The sequence below is a fragment of the Triticum dicoccoides genome, chromosome 1B (genome assembly GCF_002162155.2).
Source record: "Triticum dicoccoides isolate Atlit2015 ecotype Zavitan chromosome 1B, WEW_v2.0, whole genome shotgun sequence".
NCBI lineage: Eukaryota > Viridiplantae > Streptophyta > Magnoliopsida > Poales > Poaceae > Triticum > Triticum dicoccoides.
The window spans coordinates 197,908,282-197,924,204 of record NC_041381.1 but is presented as its reverse complement, the minus strand read 5'-3'; the positions used below and the strand labels follow the sequence as shown (position 1 = coordinate 197,924,204).

Sequence of the window (15,923 nt, the reverse complement as noted above, 5' to 3'; positions counted from 1 at the left end):
TGTGAGAGACTCTCTTCTTCAATTTGCACGAAGTTGTATATTTCCCTCAAAGCAGCTTGTTTCTTATGAGCGGGGAAATATTTAGCAGAAAAGTAATAAATCATATCCTGGGGACTACGCACACAACCAGGATCAAGAGAATTAAACCATACCTTAGCATCACCCTTTAATGAGAACGGAAATATTTTGAGTAAATAAAGGTAGCGCGATCTCTCATCATTAGTATAAAGGGTGGCTATATCATTTAACTTAGTAAGATGTGCCACAACAGTTTCAGATTCATAGCCATAGAAAGGATCAAATTCAACCAAAGTAATTATATCTGGATCAACAGAAAATTCATAATAATCCTTATCGGGAACACAGATAGGTGAAGTAGCAAAATCAGGGTCGGGTCTCATTCTATCTCTAAGAGATTCTCTACTCCATTTAACTAGCAACCTCTTAAGTTTGTATCTATCCTGGCAAGCAAAAATAGCTGCAGAAGATTCCGCATCAAAAGATAACCCTCAGGAATAGCAGGCATATTTTCATCATCACTCTCATCATCATATTCAGATTTAATAATTTCTCGTTCTCTAGACCTAGAAATTTATTCATCAAGAAATTTACCAAGGGGCACAGTATTATCAAGCATAGAAGTAGTTTCATCATAAGTATCATGCATAGCAGAAGTGGCATCATCAATAATATGCGACATATCAGAATTCATAGAAGTAGCAGGTTTAGGTGTCGCAAGCTTACTTATAAAGGAAGGAGAATCTAGTGCAGAGCTAGATGGCAGTTCCTTACCTCCCCTCGTAGTTGAGGGAAAAATAGTAGTTCGATCGTCTTTCAAGTTCTTCATAATGTCCAGCAGATATAAATCCCAAATGACTCAAAGAATAGAGCTATGCTCCCCAGCAACGGCACCAGAAAAAGGTCTTGATAACCCACAAGTATAGGGGATCGCAACAGTTTTTGAGGGTAGAGTATTCAACCCAAATTTATTGATTCGACACAAGGGAGCCAAAGAATATTCTCAAGTATTAGCAGCTGAGTTGTTAATTCAACCACACCTAGAAACTTAGTATCTGCAGCAAAGTGTTTTAGTAGCAAAGTAATATGATAGTGGTAGTAACGGTAACAAAAGTAAAGATAGCAAATGTAATGTTTTTGGTATTTTGTAGTGATTGTAACAGTAGCAACGGAAAAGTAAATAAGCAAGAACCAGTATATGGAAAACTCGTAGGCACCGGATTAGTGATGGATAATTATGCTGGATGCGGTTCGTCATGTAACAGTCATAACATAGGGTGACACAGAACTAGCTCCAATTCATCAATATAATGTAGGCATGTATTCCGTATATAGTCATACGTGCTTATGGAAAAGAACTTGCATGACATCTTTTGTCCTACCCTCCCGTGGCAGCGGGGTCCTATTGGAAACTAAGGGATATTAAGCCCTCCTTTTAATAGAGAACCGGAACAAAGCATTAGCACATAGTGAATACATGAACTCCTCAAACTATGGTCATCACCGGGAGTGGTCCCGATTATTGTCACTTCGGGGTTGCCGGATCATAACACATAGTAGGTGACTATACACTTGCAAGATAGGATCAAGAACACACATATATTCATGAAAACATAATAGGTTCAGATCTGAAATCATGGCACTCGGGCCCTAGTGACAAGCATTAAGCATAGCAAAGTTATAGTAACATCAATCTCAGAACATAGTGGATACTAGGGATCAAACCCTAACAAAACTAACTCGATTACATGATAAATCTCATCCAACCCATCACCGTCCAGCAAGCCTACGATGGAATTACTCACGCACGGCGGTGAGCATCATGAAATTGGTGATGGAGGATGGTTGATGATGACGACGGCGACGAATCCCCCTCTTCGGAGTCCCGAACGGACTCCAGATCAGCCCTCCCGAGAGAGATTAGGGCTTGGCGGCAGCTCCGTATCGTAAAACGCGATGATTTTCTTCTCTTTGATTTTTTTCTCCCCGAAAGCCAATATATGGAGTTGGAGGTGGCGCCGGAGGGCCACCAGGGGGGCCACGAGGTAGGGGGTGCGCCCAGGAGGGGGGGCGCCCCCACCCTCGTGAATAGGGTGTGGGCCCCCTAGCCTTCATCTTTGGCGAGGATTTTTTATTATTTTTTCTAAGATGTTCCATGGAGTTTCAGGTCATTCCGAGAACTTTTGTTTTCTGCACATAAAACAACATCATGGCAATTCTGCTGAAAACAGCGTCAGTCCGGGTTAGTTCCATTCAAATCATAGAAGTTAGAGTCCAAAACAAGGGCAAATGTGTTTGGAAAAGTAGATACGAGGGAGACGTATCACGCTACTACCGCCCTACTACCGTGAATTGCAGACTGACAACAGAACATTGCACGCTCTGGGAAACCCTAAGCAGTAGGGCCACAGAAGTACCCAGCAGTACTACCGCATAAGCGGTACTACCGTGGGCACTAGCGGTACTACCGCTGGCAAGATGTTGAAACACCATAGAAAACATGAAGCTCTAGAGAAGGGAAAGGAAGTTGAGGGTGCGTATGGGGCTGTGTATGTGTTGATTCCACCCATACCTTTTCGAAGCAGACCCCCTCTTAATAGTACGGCTTTCCTACGACTCAAATCCACCGAAAAGAAACATAGAGAACTGCCATCTTTGATAGGCTCCGAGGGGCATCGAATCGTCTAGTGCCTAGACATGAGATATCTGAAATACTCAATGCACCCGATTAGTCCACAAATGCATTGTCATCAATCACCGAAACCACTTAGGGAGAAATATGCCCTTACAATCTCCCCCTTTTTGGTGGATTGATGACAATACGGGATTTGCACATAGAGATATAAAATGAGCATAAGAAAACCCAAAATCTATAAAATATAGACACACTCCCCCTTGATGTGTGCATTCTATAGATGTGCTTTGGACTGCACAACACACACACACACTAGGATCAACACTCCCCCTATATTTTATAGACCAGGCAATCCTTGGAACAATATAAGAGACACTTAAGCATGGAGACCAAAAAGAAAAATGAGCATAAACTCACATGCATAGGGACATAATAAGGATAACCAGGGGTAGCATATGTCTTACACCATATGAACGAGTCTCACACCAAACCAAAGCAAACGAAGGAAAATAGTTCACAAGCAGAAACACAGAAGCAGCAAGAACCAGGCTTGTGACTCAAAAACACCCTGCAGAAAGACAAATCCCCGGTCCTAAACCTCTCCCCCTTTGGCATCGAGAAACCAAAAGGGGCAAAGAGTGACCTAACACAACTCCAGGTGGCACTAGTCTCCTCCCATGGAGTTGTCAGACTCCTCAGAATCAGACCCATTAGCAGACTCGTCGGTCTCCTCCTCAATCTCCTGACCCTGAGCTGGAGCAAATGTAGCAGCATTGGACTCATCCGAGTCCATCTAGTGAGAGTGCGAACAAATCCACTTATCCTCCGGAGTGATACGATCCTCAGAGCCATCCTGAACTAGAATCTCAAGCTTACTCATGATAGCCTTCCTCTCCGGACGAGCCTTCTTGGCATCCACATGTGCCAAGTACATCTTGTGCTGAACATCGGTCTAAAGGCAAAAAAGCTTCTTCACCTTGTGCTTGAGCTTAGCCGCCCAACCTGACTGACCAGAGGAATGCTCCGCATCGGGAGCAAGACCACCATCATCACCCTGATCCTCTCGAGAAGTAGAAGAAACTGCCGCCTCAGGACGAGTAATAGAGGCCCAAAGCTCCTTCTGATGCAAGTTGAGGACATCATGAGAATTCAAGGGTTCAGTCTCAAGAGGCACACTAGGGAAAGTGGAGCTCCAAGTAGTATGAATCAACTTGAAGATGAAGGGAGCATAAATCGGACAATGATCTCCATAGGTAGCATTCACTAGCTCCTTCCACATGACATGAGAGACATCCAAGACCGCATCCGTGCCCTTCTCAGAGTGGCATAACAGTAGCATATCCACAATGTGCCTATGCACCATGTCCAAGTTGCCAATACGAGGAAAGAGAGTGTGCCAGAAAATGCGATGCATAATGTCAAAGAATGGGTTCAGCTCCTTGAATCCTTTCTCTGTCTTAGTGATGATCATGTGAGGCTTTGATACGTCTCCAACGTATCTATAATTTTTGATTGTTCCATGCTATTATATTACCCCTTTTGGATGTTTATTGGCTTTATTTTACATATTTATATCATTTTTGTGACTAACCTACTAACCGAAGGCCCAGCCTGTATTGCTACTTTTTTTTGCCTATTTCAGTATTTCGAAGAAAAGGAATATCAAATGGAGTCCAAATGGAATGAAACCTTCGGGAGCGTGATTTTTGGAACGAACGTAATCCAGAGGACTTGGAGTGCAAGTCAAGAAGCAATCGAGGCGGCCAGGAGATAGGAGGGCGCGCCCACCGCTCCTGGGCGCGCCCCCTGTCTCCTAGGCCCCATGAGCGGCCACCGACGCACTTCTTCCTCCTATATATATAACTACGTACCCCGAAAACATCCAGGGAGCCAACGAAAAACAATTTCCACCGCCGTAACCTTCTGTATCACCGAGATCCCAACTTGGAGCCTTCGCCAGCGCTCCACCGGAGGGGGAATCGACCATGGAAGGCTTCTACATCAACACCATAGCCCTTCCGATGAGTTGTGAGTAGTTTACCACAGACCTTCGGGTCCATAGTTATTAGCTAGATGGCTTCTTATCTCTTTTTGGATCTCAATACAATGTTCTCCCCCTCTCTTGTGGAGATCTATTCGATGTAAACTCATTTTGCGGTGTGTTTGTCGAGATCCGATGAATTGTGTGTTTATGATCAAGTTTATCTATGAGAAATATTTGAATCTCCTATGAATTCTTTTATGTATGATTGAGTTATCTTTGCAAGTCTCTTTGAATTATTAGTTTGGTTTGGCCTACTAGATTGATCTTTCTTGCCATGGGAGAAGTGCTTAGCTTTGGGTTCAATCTTGCGGTGTCCTTACCCAGTGACAGAAAGGGTTGCAAGGCACGTATTGTATTGTTGCCATCGAGGATAAAAAGATGGGGTTTATATCATATTGCATGAGTTTATCCCTCTACATCATGTCATCTTTCTTAATGCGTTACTCTGTTCTTATGAACTTAATACTCTAGATGCATGCTGGATAGCGGTCGATGTGTGGAGTAATAGTAGTAGATGCAGGCAGGAGTCGGTCTACTTGTCGCGGACGTGATGCCTATATACATGATCATGCCTAGATAATCTCATAATTATTCGCTTTTCTATCAATTGCTCGACAGTAATTTGTTCACCCACCGTAATACTTATGCTATCTTGAGTGAAGCCACTAGTGAAACCTATGGTCCCCGGGTCTATCTTTTACCATATAAGCTTTCAATCTACTTTTATTTGCATCTTTACTTTTTGCATATATATTATAAAATACCAAAAATATATTTATCTTATCATACTATGTCTATCAGATCTCACTTTCGCAAGTGGCCGTGAAGGAATCGACAACCCCTTTATTGTGTTGGTTGCGAGTTCTTTGTTTGTTTGTGTAGGTGCATGGGACTTTTGATGAGCCTCCTACTGGATTGATACCTTGGTTCTCAAAAACTGAGGGAAATACTTACGCTACTATTGCTGCATCACCCTTTCCTCTTCAAGGAAAACCAACGCAAGCTCAAGACGCAGCAAGAAGGATTTCTGGCGCCGTTGCCGGGGAGGTCTTCGCTCAAGTCAAGACATACCAAGTACCCATCACAAACTCATCTCCCTCACATTTACATTATTTTCCATTGCCTCTCGTTTCCTCTTCCCCACTTCACCCTTGCCGTTTTATTTGCCCTCTCTTTCCCAATCTCTCTCTCTTTTTCGCTTGCATTTTTCTGTTTTCTTGTGTGTTGTATTACTTGTTGCCATGGCGCAAGATAATACCAAATTGTGTGATTTCTCCAATACCAATAATAATGATTTCCTTAGTACTCCGATTGCTCCTCTTAATGATGTTGAGTCTTGTGAAATCAATACTGCTTTGCTGAATCTTGTTATGAAAGATCAATTCGCCGGCCTTCCTAGTGAAGATGCCGCTACTCATCTAAACAACTTTGTTGATTTGTGTGATATGCAGAAGAAGAAAGATACGTGTAATGATATTGTCAAATTGAAGCTATTTCCGTTTTCACTTAGACATCATGCTAGAGTTTGGTTTTCGTCTTTTCCTAAAAATAGTATTGATTCTTGGAACAAGTGCAAGGATGCTTTTATCTCTAAGTATTTTCCTCCCCCTAAGATTATCACTCTTAGGAACGATATTATGAATTTTAAACAACTTGATCATGAGCATGTTGCCCAATCTAGGGAAAGAATTAAGTTGACGATTTGCAATTGCCCTACTCATGGTTTGAATTTATGGATGATCATACAAAAATTTTATGCCGGTTTGAACTTTGCTTCTAGAAATCTTTTAGATTCGGCCGCGAGAGGCACGTTTATGGAAATCACGTTAGGAGATGCTACAAAACTTCTTGATAATATTATGGCTAATTATTCTCAATGGCACACCGAAAGATCTTCTATTAGAAAAGTGCATGCTATAGAAGAAATCAATGTTTTGAGTGGAAAGATGGATGAACGTATGAAGTTGTTTGCTACTAAAAATACTCCTCTTTATCCCAATGATATGCCTTTGTCTACTTTGATTGACAATAATAATGAATCTATGGATGTGAATTTTGTTGGTAGGAATAGTTTTGGAAACAATGCTTATAGAGCAAACTTTAATTTTAGACCGTTCCCTAGTAATTCCTCTAATAATTATGGAAATTCCTACAATAATTCTTATGGTAATTTTAATAAGATGCCCTCTGATTTTGAGAATAGTGTGAAAGAATTTATGATTGCTCAAAAGAATTTTAATGCTTTGCTTGAAGAAAACTTGCTCAAAGTTGATGATTTGTCTAGGAACGTTGATAGACTTTCGCTTGATGTTGATTCTACTAAACTTAGATCTTCTCCTCCTAAGCATGATATCAATGAGTCTCTCAAAGTAATGAGAATTTCCATTGATGAGTGCAAGGAAAGAACCGCTAGATTGCGTGCTAAGAAAGATTGCTTTGTAAAGGCGTGTTCTTCTAGTTTCCATGAAAATAATGATGAAGATCTTAAAGTTATTGATGTGTCTCCTATTAGATCCTTGTTGTGCAATATGAATCTTGATAAGTCCCAAGAATTCGGAGTTTTTAGATCTTGATGCTAAATTTTGTAAAAGTAGGATTGGAGAGGTCATGACTTTAAATAGTATTGAACCCACTATCTCGGATTTCAAGGAATTTGATTATGATAATTGTTCTTTAGAAGGTTGTATTTCCTTGTTGCAATCCGTTGTTAATTCTCCTCATGCTTATAGTCAAAATAAAGCTTTTACCAAACATATCGTTGATACCTTGATGCAATCTTATGATGAAAAACTTAATTCTATACCTAGAAAACTTAATGATGAGTGGGAACCTACTATAAAGATTATAATTAAAGATCATGAGTGTTTTGCTTTGTGTGATTTGGGTGCTAGTGTTTCCATGATTCCGAAAACTTTATGTGATATTCTAGGTTTCCATGATCTTGATGATTGCTCTTTAAATTTGCACCTTGCGGATTCCACCATTAAAAAGCCAATGGGAAGGATCAATGATGTTCTCATTGTTGAAAATATAAATTTGGTGCCCGTATATTTTATCGTTCTTGATATTGATTGCAATCTTTCTTGCCCTATTATTCTTGGTAGACCTTTCCTTAGAACGATTGGTGCAATTATTGATATGAAGGAAGGGAATATTAGATTCCAGATTCCATTAAAGGAAGGCATGCACTTTCCAAGAAATAAAGTCAAATTACCTTATGAATCTATAATGCGAGCTACTTATGAATTGAGTGCCAAAGATGGCACTACTTAGATCTATCTTTGCTTTTATGCCTAGCTAGGGCGTTAAACGATAGCGCTAGTTGGGAGGCAACCAATTTTATTTGTGTTTTTTGTTTTTGTTTCTTTTTAGTAATAAATTTTGCATCTACCTTCTGTTTAGATGTGTTTTTATGTTTTAATTAGTGTTTGTGCCAAGTAGAACCTATAGGATAACCTATGGTGATAGTTAATTTGATTCTGCTGAAAAACAGAAACTATGCGCGCATGAATTTAGTTTTGTTAAATCACAGATACGTGCTTTTGTGTTGATTCTTTTTGCTGCTGATCAATAAAAAAATTTCCAAGACTTCCTATTTTGGTAGGAGTTTTAGAGTTCCAAAAGTTTGCGTTAGTTACAGATTGCTACAGACTGTTCTGTTTTTGACAGATTCTGCCTTTCGTGTGTTTTTTGCTTATTTTGATGCATCTATGGCTAGTAAATAGTTTATAAACCCTAGAGAAGTTGGAATACAGTAGGTTTAGCACCAAAAATAAATAAAGAATGAGTTCATTACAGTACCTTATGTGGTGGTTTTCTTTTCTTTCACTAACGGAGCTTATAAGATTTCCTGTTGAGTTTTATGTTGTGAAGTTTTCAAGTTTTGGGTAAAGCTTTGATGGACTATGGAATAAGGAGTGGCAAAAGCCTAAGCTTGGGGATGCCCATGGCACCCCAAGATACTCAAGAATAGCCAAAAGCCTAAGCTTGGGGATGCCCCGGGAAGGCATCCCCTCTTTCGTCTTCGTTCATTGGTAACTTTACTTGGAGCTATATTTTTATTCGCCACATGATATGTGTTTTGCTTGGAGCGTCGTGTATTATATTAGTCTTTGCTTTTTAGTTTACCACAATCATCCTTGCTGTACACACCTTTTTGGAGAAGCCCACTTGATTGAATTTGCTAGAATATGCTATGTGCTTCACTTATATCTTTTGAGCTTGATAGTTTTGGCTTTAGTACTTCACTTATAACTTTTAGAGCATGGTGGTGGCTTAATTTTGTAGAAATTGCTAGTCTCTCATGCTTAACTTATATTATTTTGAGAGTCTTTTAGAACAGAAGGGTATTTGCTATGGTTATAAAATTGGTGCTAGAATGGTAGGCATCTAAGTTGGGTATAATAAAAACTATCATAGGAAGTGAATTGGATGCTATGATCAATTTGATACTTGATAATTTTTTTTGAGATATGGAGGTAGTGATATTAAAGTCATGCTAGTTAGGTGATTATGAATTTAAAGAATGCTTGTGTTGAAGTTTGTGATTCCCGTAGCATGCACGTATGCTGAACCGCTTTGTGATGAAGTTGGAGCACAATTTTATTTATTGATTGTCTTCCTTATGAGTGGCGGTTGGGGACGAGCGATGGTCTTTTCCTACCAATCTATCCCCCTAGGAGCATGCATGTAATACTTTGTTTTTGATGACTTGTAGATTTTTGCAATAAGTATATGAGTTCTTTTGACTAATGTTGAGTCCATGGATTATACGCACTCTCGCCCTTCCACCATTGCTAGCCTCTCTTGTGCCGCGCAACTTTCTCCGGTACCATACACCTACCATATACCTTCCTCAAAACAGCCACCATACCTACCTATTATGGCATTTCCATAGCCATTCCGAGATATTTTGTCATGCAACTTTCCACCGTTCCGTTTATATGACATGCATTACTATTGTCATATTGCTTTTTGCATGATCATGTAGTTGATATCGTATTTGTGGCACGGCCACCTTCATAATTTCATACATGTCGCTCTTGATTCATTGCATATCCCGGTACACCGCCGGAGGCATTCATATAGAGTCATATCTTGTTCTGGTTTTGAGTTGTAAATCAATAAAAGTGTGATGATTTTCATTATTAGAGCATTGTCCCAGTGAGGAAAGGATGATGGAGACTATGATTCCCCCACAAGTCGGGATGAGACTTCGAACTTTACAAAAAAAGGGGGGGGAGAAAAAGAAAAAAAAAGAGAAAAAGAGAGAAGGACCAAAAGAAAAAAAGAAAGGCCAAAGAAAAAAAGAAAAAAAGGGAAAAAAGAAGAAGAAGAAAAAAGAGAAAATAAAACGAGAGAAAAAGTGAGAAGGGACAATGCTACTATCCTTTTACCACACTTGTGCTTCAAAGTAGCACCATGATCTTCATGATAGAGAGCTCCTATGTTGTCACTTTCATATACTAGTGGGAATTTTTCATTATAGAACTTGGCTTGTATATTCCAATGATGGGCTTCCTCAAAATGCTCTAGGTCTTCGTGAGCAAGCAAGTTGGATGCACACCCACTTAGTTTCTTTTGTTGAGCTTTCATACATTTATAGCTCTAGTGCATCCGTTGCATGGCAATCCCTACTCACTCACATTGATATCTATTAATGGGCATCTCCATAGCCCGTTGATATGCCTAGTTGATGTGAGACTATCTTCTCCTTTTTTGTCTTCTCCACAACCACCATTCACTACTGGAAACAAGGAATTTGCCATTTGCCATGACAGATGGCAAAGGCATGGTCGGCGGATGGCAAAGGCTTTGCCATCTGCCAGCAGATGGCAAATAGTTCGTCTGAAACCCTACCGGTAAAGGCTTCTTTGTCATCTGCTGGCTGATGGCAAAGAGCCTGTGTCTTTGCCATCTGCTGGCAGATGGCAAAGCCTCTTAACGGGGTTAACCCCGTTAGAAGGCTCGGCATACTTTGCCATCTGCAAGCAGATGGCAAAGGCTGCAGGCTCTTTGTCATCTGCCAGCAGATGGCAAAGGCTGCAGGCTCTTTGCCGTCTGCCAGCAGATGGCAAAGGCTACATGCTTTGCCGTCTGCCAGCAGATGGCAAAGAGTTTTGCCATCTGCTGTCAGATGGCAAAGAGCCCAAATACGACAGCCCAAATTTTACATGTAGATGACACGTGGCCTCTTTGCCATCTGCCAGCAGATGGCAAAGTGACTATATTGCCCCATTTAATTTTGTTTTTTCTTATATCAATTCATTTTCACAAAAAATCAAACACAAATATATTTATATGACCAATATAGCATATTCAACACATATTACCAATAGTCATGAACACATATATCCAATACATGTTACCAATAGTAGCAAGTTTCATCCGTATATATACATAGTTTCATCAATATTACACAGTTTCATCCATAGGTAGCAAGTTTCATCAGGTCAAAACAAAAACTAAATACAAGCACTCCATCAACCCAAGCTTCCGTGATCTTAAGCAAATCTGTAAAATGAGAAAGAAGAAAGTTAGAAGAAGAAGACTAGTAGAAGAAGATTATTATGATGCAACTAAAATGTGAAGATTATTATGATGCAACTTATATCTGTAAAATAGGTCATTTTGGAGCTAAGTATGGTTATTATGTCATTTTTGAGCTAGCTAACCATACTAAGTCATTTTGGTGTAAACCATGCTAAGGTCATTCTAGAGCTAAGTAAGGTTATTATGTCATTTTGGAGCTAGCTAAGCATGTGAAGTCATTTAGGAGCTAAAATATGTCATTTCTTAAGCATATTATGTCATTTTAGAGTTAGCTAAGCATATTAAGTCATTTGTAGGAAAAGATGCTAAGTATACGTCATTTTAGAGCTATCCTAGGTTAAATAGGTCATTTTGAAGCTAGCTAAGCATATTAAGTCATTTTGGAGAGAAAAATGCTAAGTATAGGTCATTTTAGAGCTATCCTAGGTTAAATAGGTTATTTTGGAGCTAATTAAGCTTATTATGTAATTTTTGAGCTAGCTAAGCATATTGAGTCATTTTGGAGGAAAAAATGCTAAGTATAGGTCATTTTAGAGCTAGCCTAGGTTAATTAGGTCATTTTGGAGCTAAGTAAGGTTATTATGTCATTTTAAAGCTAGCTAAGCATATGAAGTAATTTAGGACATAAAATATGTCATTTCCTAAGCATATTATATCATTTTAGAGCTAGCTAAGCATATTAAGTCATTTTGGAGGAAAAGATGCTAAGTATAGATCATTTTAGAGCTATCCTAGGTTAAATATGTCATTTTTAAGCTAGCTAAGCACATTAAGTCATTTTGGAGGAAAAATGCTAAGTATAGGTCATTTTAGAGCTATCCTAGGTTAAATATGTCATTTTGGAGCTAATTAAGCTTATTATGTCATTTCTGAGCTAGCTAAGCATATTGAGTCATTTTGGAGGAAAAAAATGCTAAGTATATGATTATGTCGCTAGCATCCATATGGCAGAGAACACGGGCCGAAATGACTAGTCATAGAACCAAGGTGGCACAAACGTACAGGGACAGACATACATGACCCAGCAATGCACGTGTCGGTCATCAGCGAGTGCAACCAAATCATAGCAAGCTACAAGGACTTTGGTGATACACCGCGTGACATTTCCCCGTAGGGACAGACACATGAGCAAAGAAGGACACATGCCGGTCAATCCATGTGTTCCGGAGCAGTAGCGAACTACCATGGCTCAGTGGAAGCACTAGGAGGCATTTCCCTGTATGGAAGGCTACCAAAGGCACACGACTAGGTGTCGAATCCCACACATACAAATGCATTTCAAACATACACACATTATGCACGATACGTGTAGATACAACATGGCATCACAACAAAACTCTATTAAGCAAAACACTTGGGAAACTTACCATCATCACGGAGGTGTAGGTGTAGGTGTAGGTGTAGGACCGGTCGCGCCAGTGGCAGACGGAGAAGGATCGGTCGATGCTTGTCGGGAGTTACGCTGCACCAAAGATTATTTCCAATGTATCGTTAGCATGATGCAACTCAAATGTGAAGACTAGTAACTAATGACCGTTCAAATGAAACTCACCGTTCCCGCCGGAGCAATGACTGGCATCGACGGAGGGGTCTGGCCGTTCTTCTCGCACATGGACTGCACATTTGGTTTTGACGAGTCAGTCATACTAGTTAACGCTTCTTTCTGTAATCTAATTCTTTTCTTGTCTTCCAATTCTTTTTTCAATCATAACTCACCAATCTTAACGCTTCCTCTCCGCCAATTGAGTTGTGACTCTTTGGGATTGCTACTTGTGACATTAGAATGTGTAGTTCTTTTGATATAGTTATTGAAGCATGGACTATCTTCATCATATTGCATAGAAGAATAATTTTGTAAGCATTAGTCATCGAAGGTTCTTGCTTTGTCTATGAGAATTGAGTTCTAAAATCTACTCCCTCCGTTCCTAAATATAAGTCCATCTAGAGATTCCAATACGAACACATACGGATGTATATATACATATTTTAGAATTTAGATTCACTCATTTTTCTTCGTATGTAGTCTCTGTTGGAACCTTTAAAAAGATCTATATTTAGGAACGGAGGGAGTATTTGGTATTAGTACATAATTGATGCGGACATCTCATTTTGTAGCACATGGGTGTTCCATTTTGTACACTGTCGTAATCTGTCTTTCCTGATACTTCCCCCATCCCAAATTATTTGTCGCTCAAATGGATGTATCTAACACTAAAAAAATCCAGACGAAGGGAGTAATATTGTTTAATTATTTCTTGTTCTTTCTCTTGACTAAGCTACTATGGAAATTCCTTTATTTTGTACTTTTTAAGTACGTGTATATATACAATGTGAAGATTATATCTAACAGAGACGAAGGGAGTAATATATTGTTTAATTAGTTCTTGTTCTTTCTCTTGACTAAGCTACTATGGAAATTCCTTTATTTTGTACTTTTGAAGTACGTGTATATATACAATATGAAGATTATATCTAACAGATCTTATACGTAAAAAATAATTATAGCAATACATCAAGAAGCTAACGAATTTTCCCATATATAAATTCGTGAATCATCATGCCTGGTTAAAATTGTGGAAGTAATCTTGTTTAGTATTCAAGTAGGCAAATGAATAGACAATGTTGCTATTTTATTGTACTTCTAACTTGGAATAGAATGCCTAATATTATCATTTCCATGTTTGATAGGGTTGGCTGTTGGATGGTGGGTCATCAACCTTTCTTCCTCTCTCTCCCTCCCAAATAAAACTAAGCTCAAGGATAATATAGCCAACTTCATAAAAAGGGCCAAAAAGGATCATACTCTACGAAACTGGCAAGCCACAGCTTCAGGAGTTAAGTTAGTCATGGAAGGAGTTCAATGTGCTAACAACATGCAGGAGCATGGTTGTGTCATGGACAGGAAGTTAGTGACATGGTGGATGATATAATTGAGGACTTTTGTGTGTTAGCACATAATACATATACACGTTGGAACCTGTTGCCACTTAGATTGAAATAATTTTTTCCCAATGCACACTGGTAGGACCCATTAAAGCCAAACAAAAGTAAAACCAAAGCTTGGAAATAATATATACTCCTACTTAGAAATCATAAGTTGTTTCACCTTCCTTCCACATTGAATGCCATTGCTAACTGATTTGAAATGAACATATAAATGAACTACACAAAAGAACACAAAATCCAATCACCGTATTACCATGTCGTTGACTTCCATCAAGTCACTTTCCATGTGTACTCTGGAACATCACTTTAGCCTGGTATGTCCCAGGAGCATGCTCCATCAACTAAGCATATTGCACTGAGAGAAACCACTTTTCTCATCATCTAGTCTATAATGCTTATTTTTGTTTCTTCTTTCTCTGCACATGAACCATAAAGAAAATAAGATCAAGAAGGAAAGGCCGACTAATCTTTTTCTATACTATATGGGAGTACGGAATTTGTAATACCTTGTTTCCATGTCAATCCATGTCTCATATTTTCAGTTGTTGGTAGCCAGCAAGTAATCCCTAGTCCATAGTGCCTCTTTCTCTATCCTAGGATGGCGTTCACATATTTTCTGTAGTAGCATTATCAACAGGTAACAATAGTCCACAACATATATAAGATATATTTTGATGCAAATGTACCCAACTAAAATCTCCATGAGCGTACAAAATAGAGACTAAAGGTTCGTCAACATAGTTTGAGGATCTGGATAACAATGTGAAAAATTTGGAGTTTTCACACTGAAAACAAAAAATACTTGTAGCTTCACTACTAAAAAAGAATAGAGACTGGGCAGTACCACTCATCGCTCTTTCTATTTTTAAGACTGAGTTCAGCAACCTCTTTGTCAGGTATTATGATATCACGGACTAATAAGTTTACCAATTTCTAAGAGCTTTCTTGCAGTTTGTACTCTATTTGTAAAGAAGTACCATGTCACCTTTGATAAGTGTGTCATCGTTTCATTTATGTCAGTGTTTCACCTCTTCAATTCTCATGCAGAAGTAACACGTAAGAAAGATAAGAAGAATCATACTCCTATATAGTAATTCTGGGCAAAACATTATATAGAAAGATTCTATTAGATTAGGCGAGCCTAAGAGAGTTGTGTATAGACCAGTGAGCCTCATTGTAAACAACATTGGGCGGCCAAAGAAATTCTTGAAGTAGTATACACAGCCAAGCTATCATTTTAGCTGCGACTATCCAGAAGTACTATGAACCACATGTGATTTTACTTCTATCTTGGTCTGAAATATTAAAGCAACATAAACACGTGAGGTGTTTGCTTCATATTACAAACAGTGGAAAGGAAGAAACATGAATCAAATACTCCCTTCGATCCAAAATAAGTGATGTACTGGATACCAAAGTGCAAAAAAAGCTAACCCTAAATCAGAAATCGGGTTGCTCTTGCTCACTTGCCCGCTTGCTGCCGCCGGGGACTGGTCACTGGTGACTGAGAGGGAGGGCAGCACTGCCGCCGGCTTTGCAGGGAGGCAGGGCGGGGCAGGGCAGGGGCGCCAGGAGGTCGGGGAAGGGGCGCAGCCAAGCCCGCGCAGAGCAGGGGCGCACGCAGGGGAGCGCGTCCGCGCGGCTGGATCCAGGAGGGCTGGAAGGAGGGGCAGGGTGGCTGGGCTCTTGTCGGCTAGAAACGGCGAGCTCAAGGGTGGTGGGGTGGTG

At 39.7% G+C, this 15,923-nt stretch overlaps 1 long non-coding RNA gene across 1 annotated transcript; it reads right to left on the bottom strand.

The window, feature by feature from the left end:
- Window positions 1-11,173: 11,173 nt before the first annotated feature.
- Window positions 11,174-14,782, bottom strand: LOC119303685. The gene is made up of 3 exons (XR_005147976.1): window positions 14,702-14,782; window positions 14,449-14,611; window positions 11,174-11,210 (listed from the first exon to the last, which is right to left on the bottom strand). It is a non-coding gene; the product is annotated as an uncharacterized LOC119303685 (long non-coding RNA).
- Between the last annotated feature and the right edge of the window lie 1,141 nt (window positions 14,783-15,923).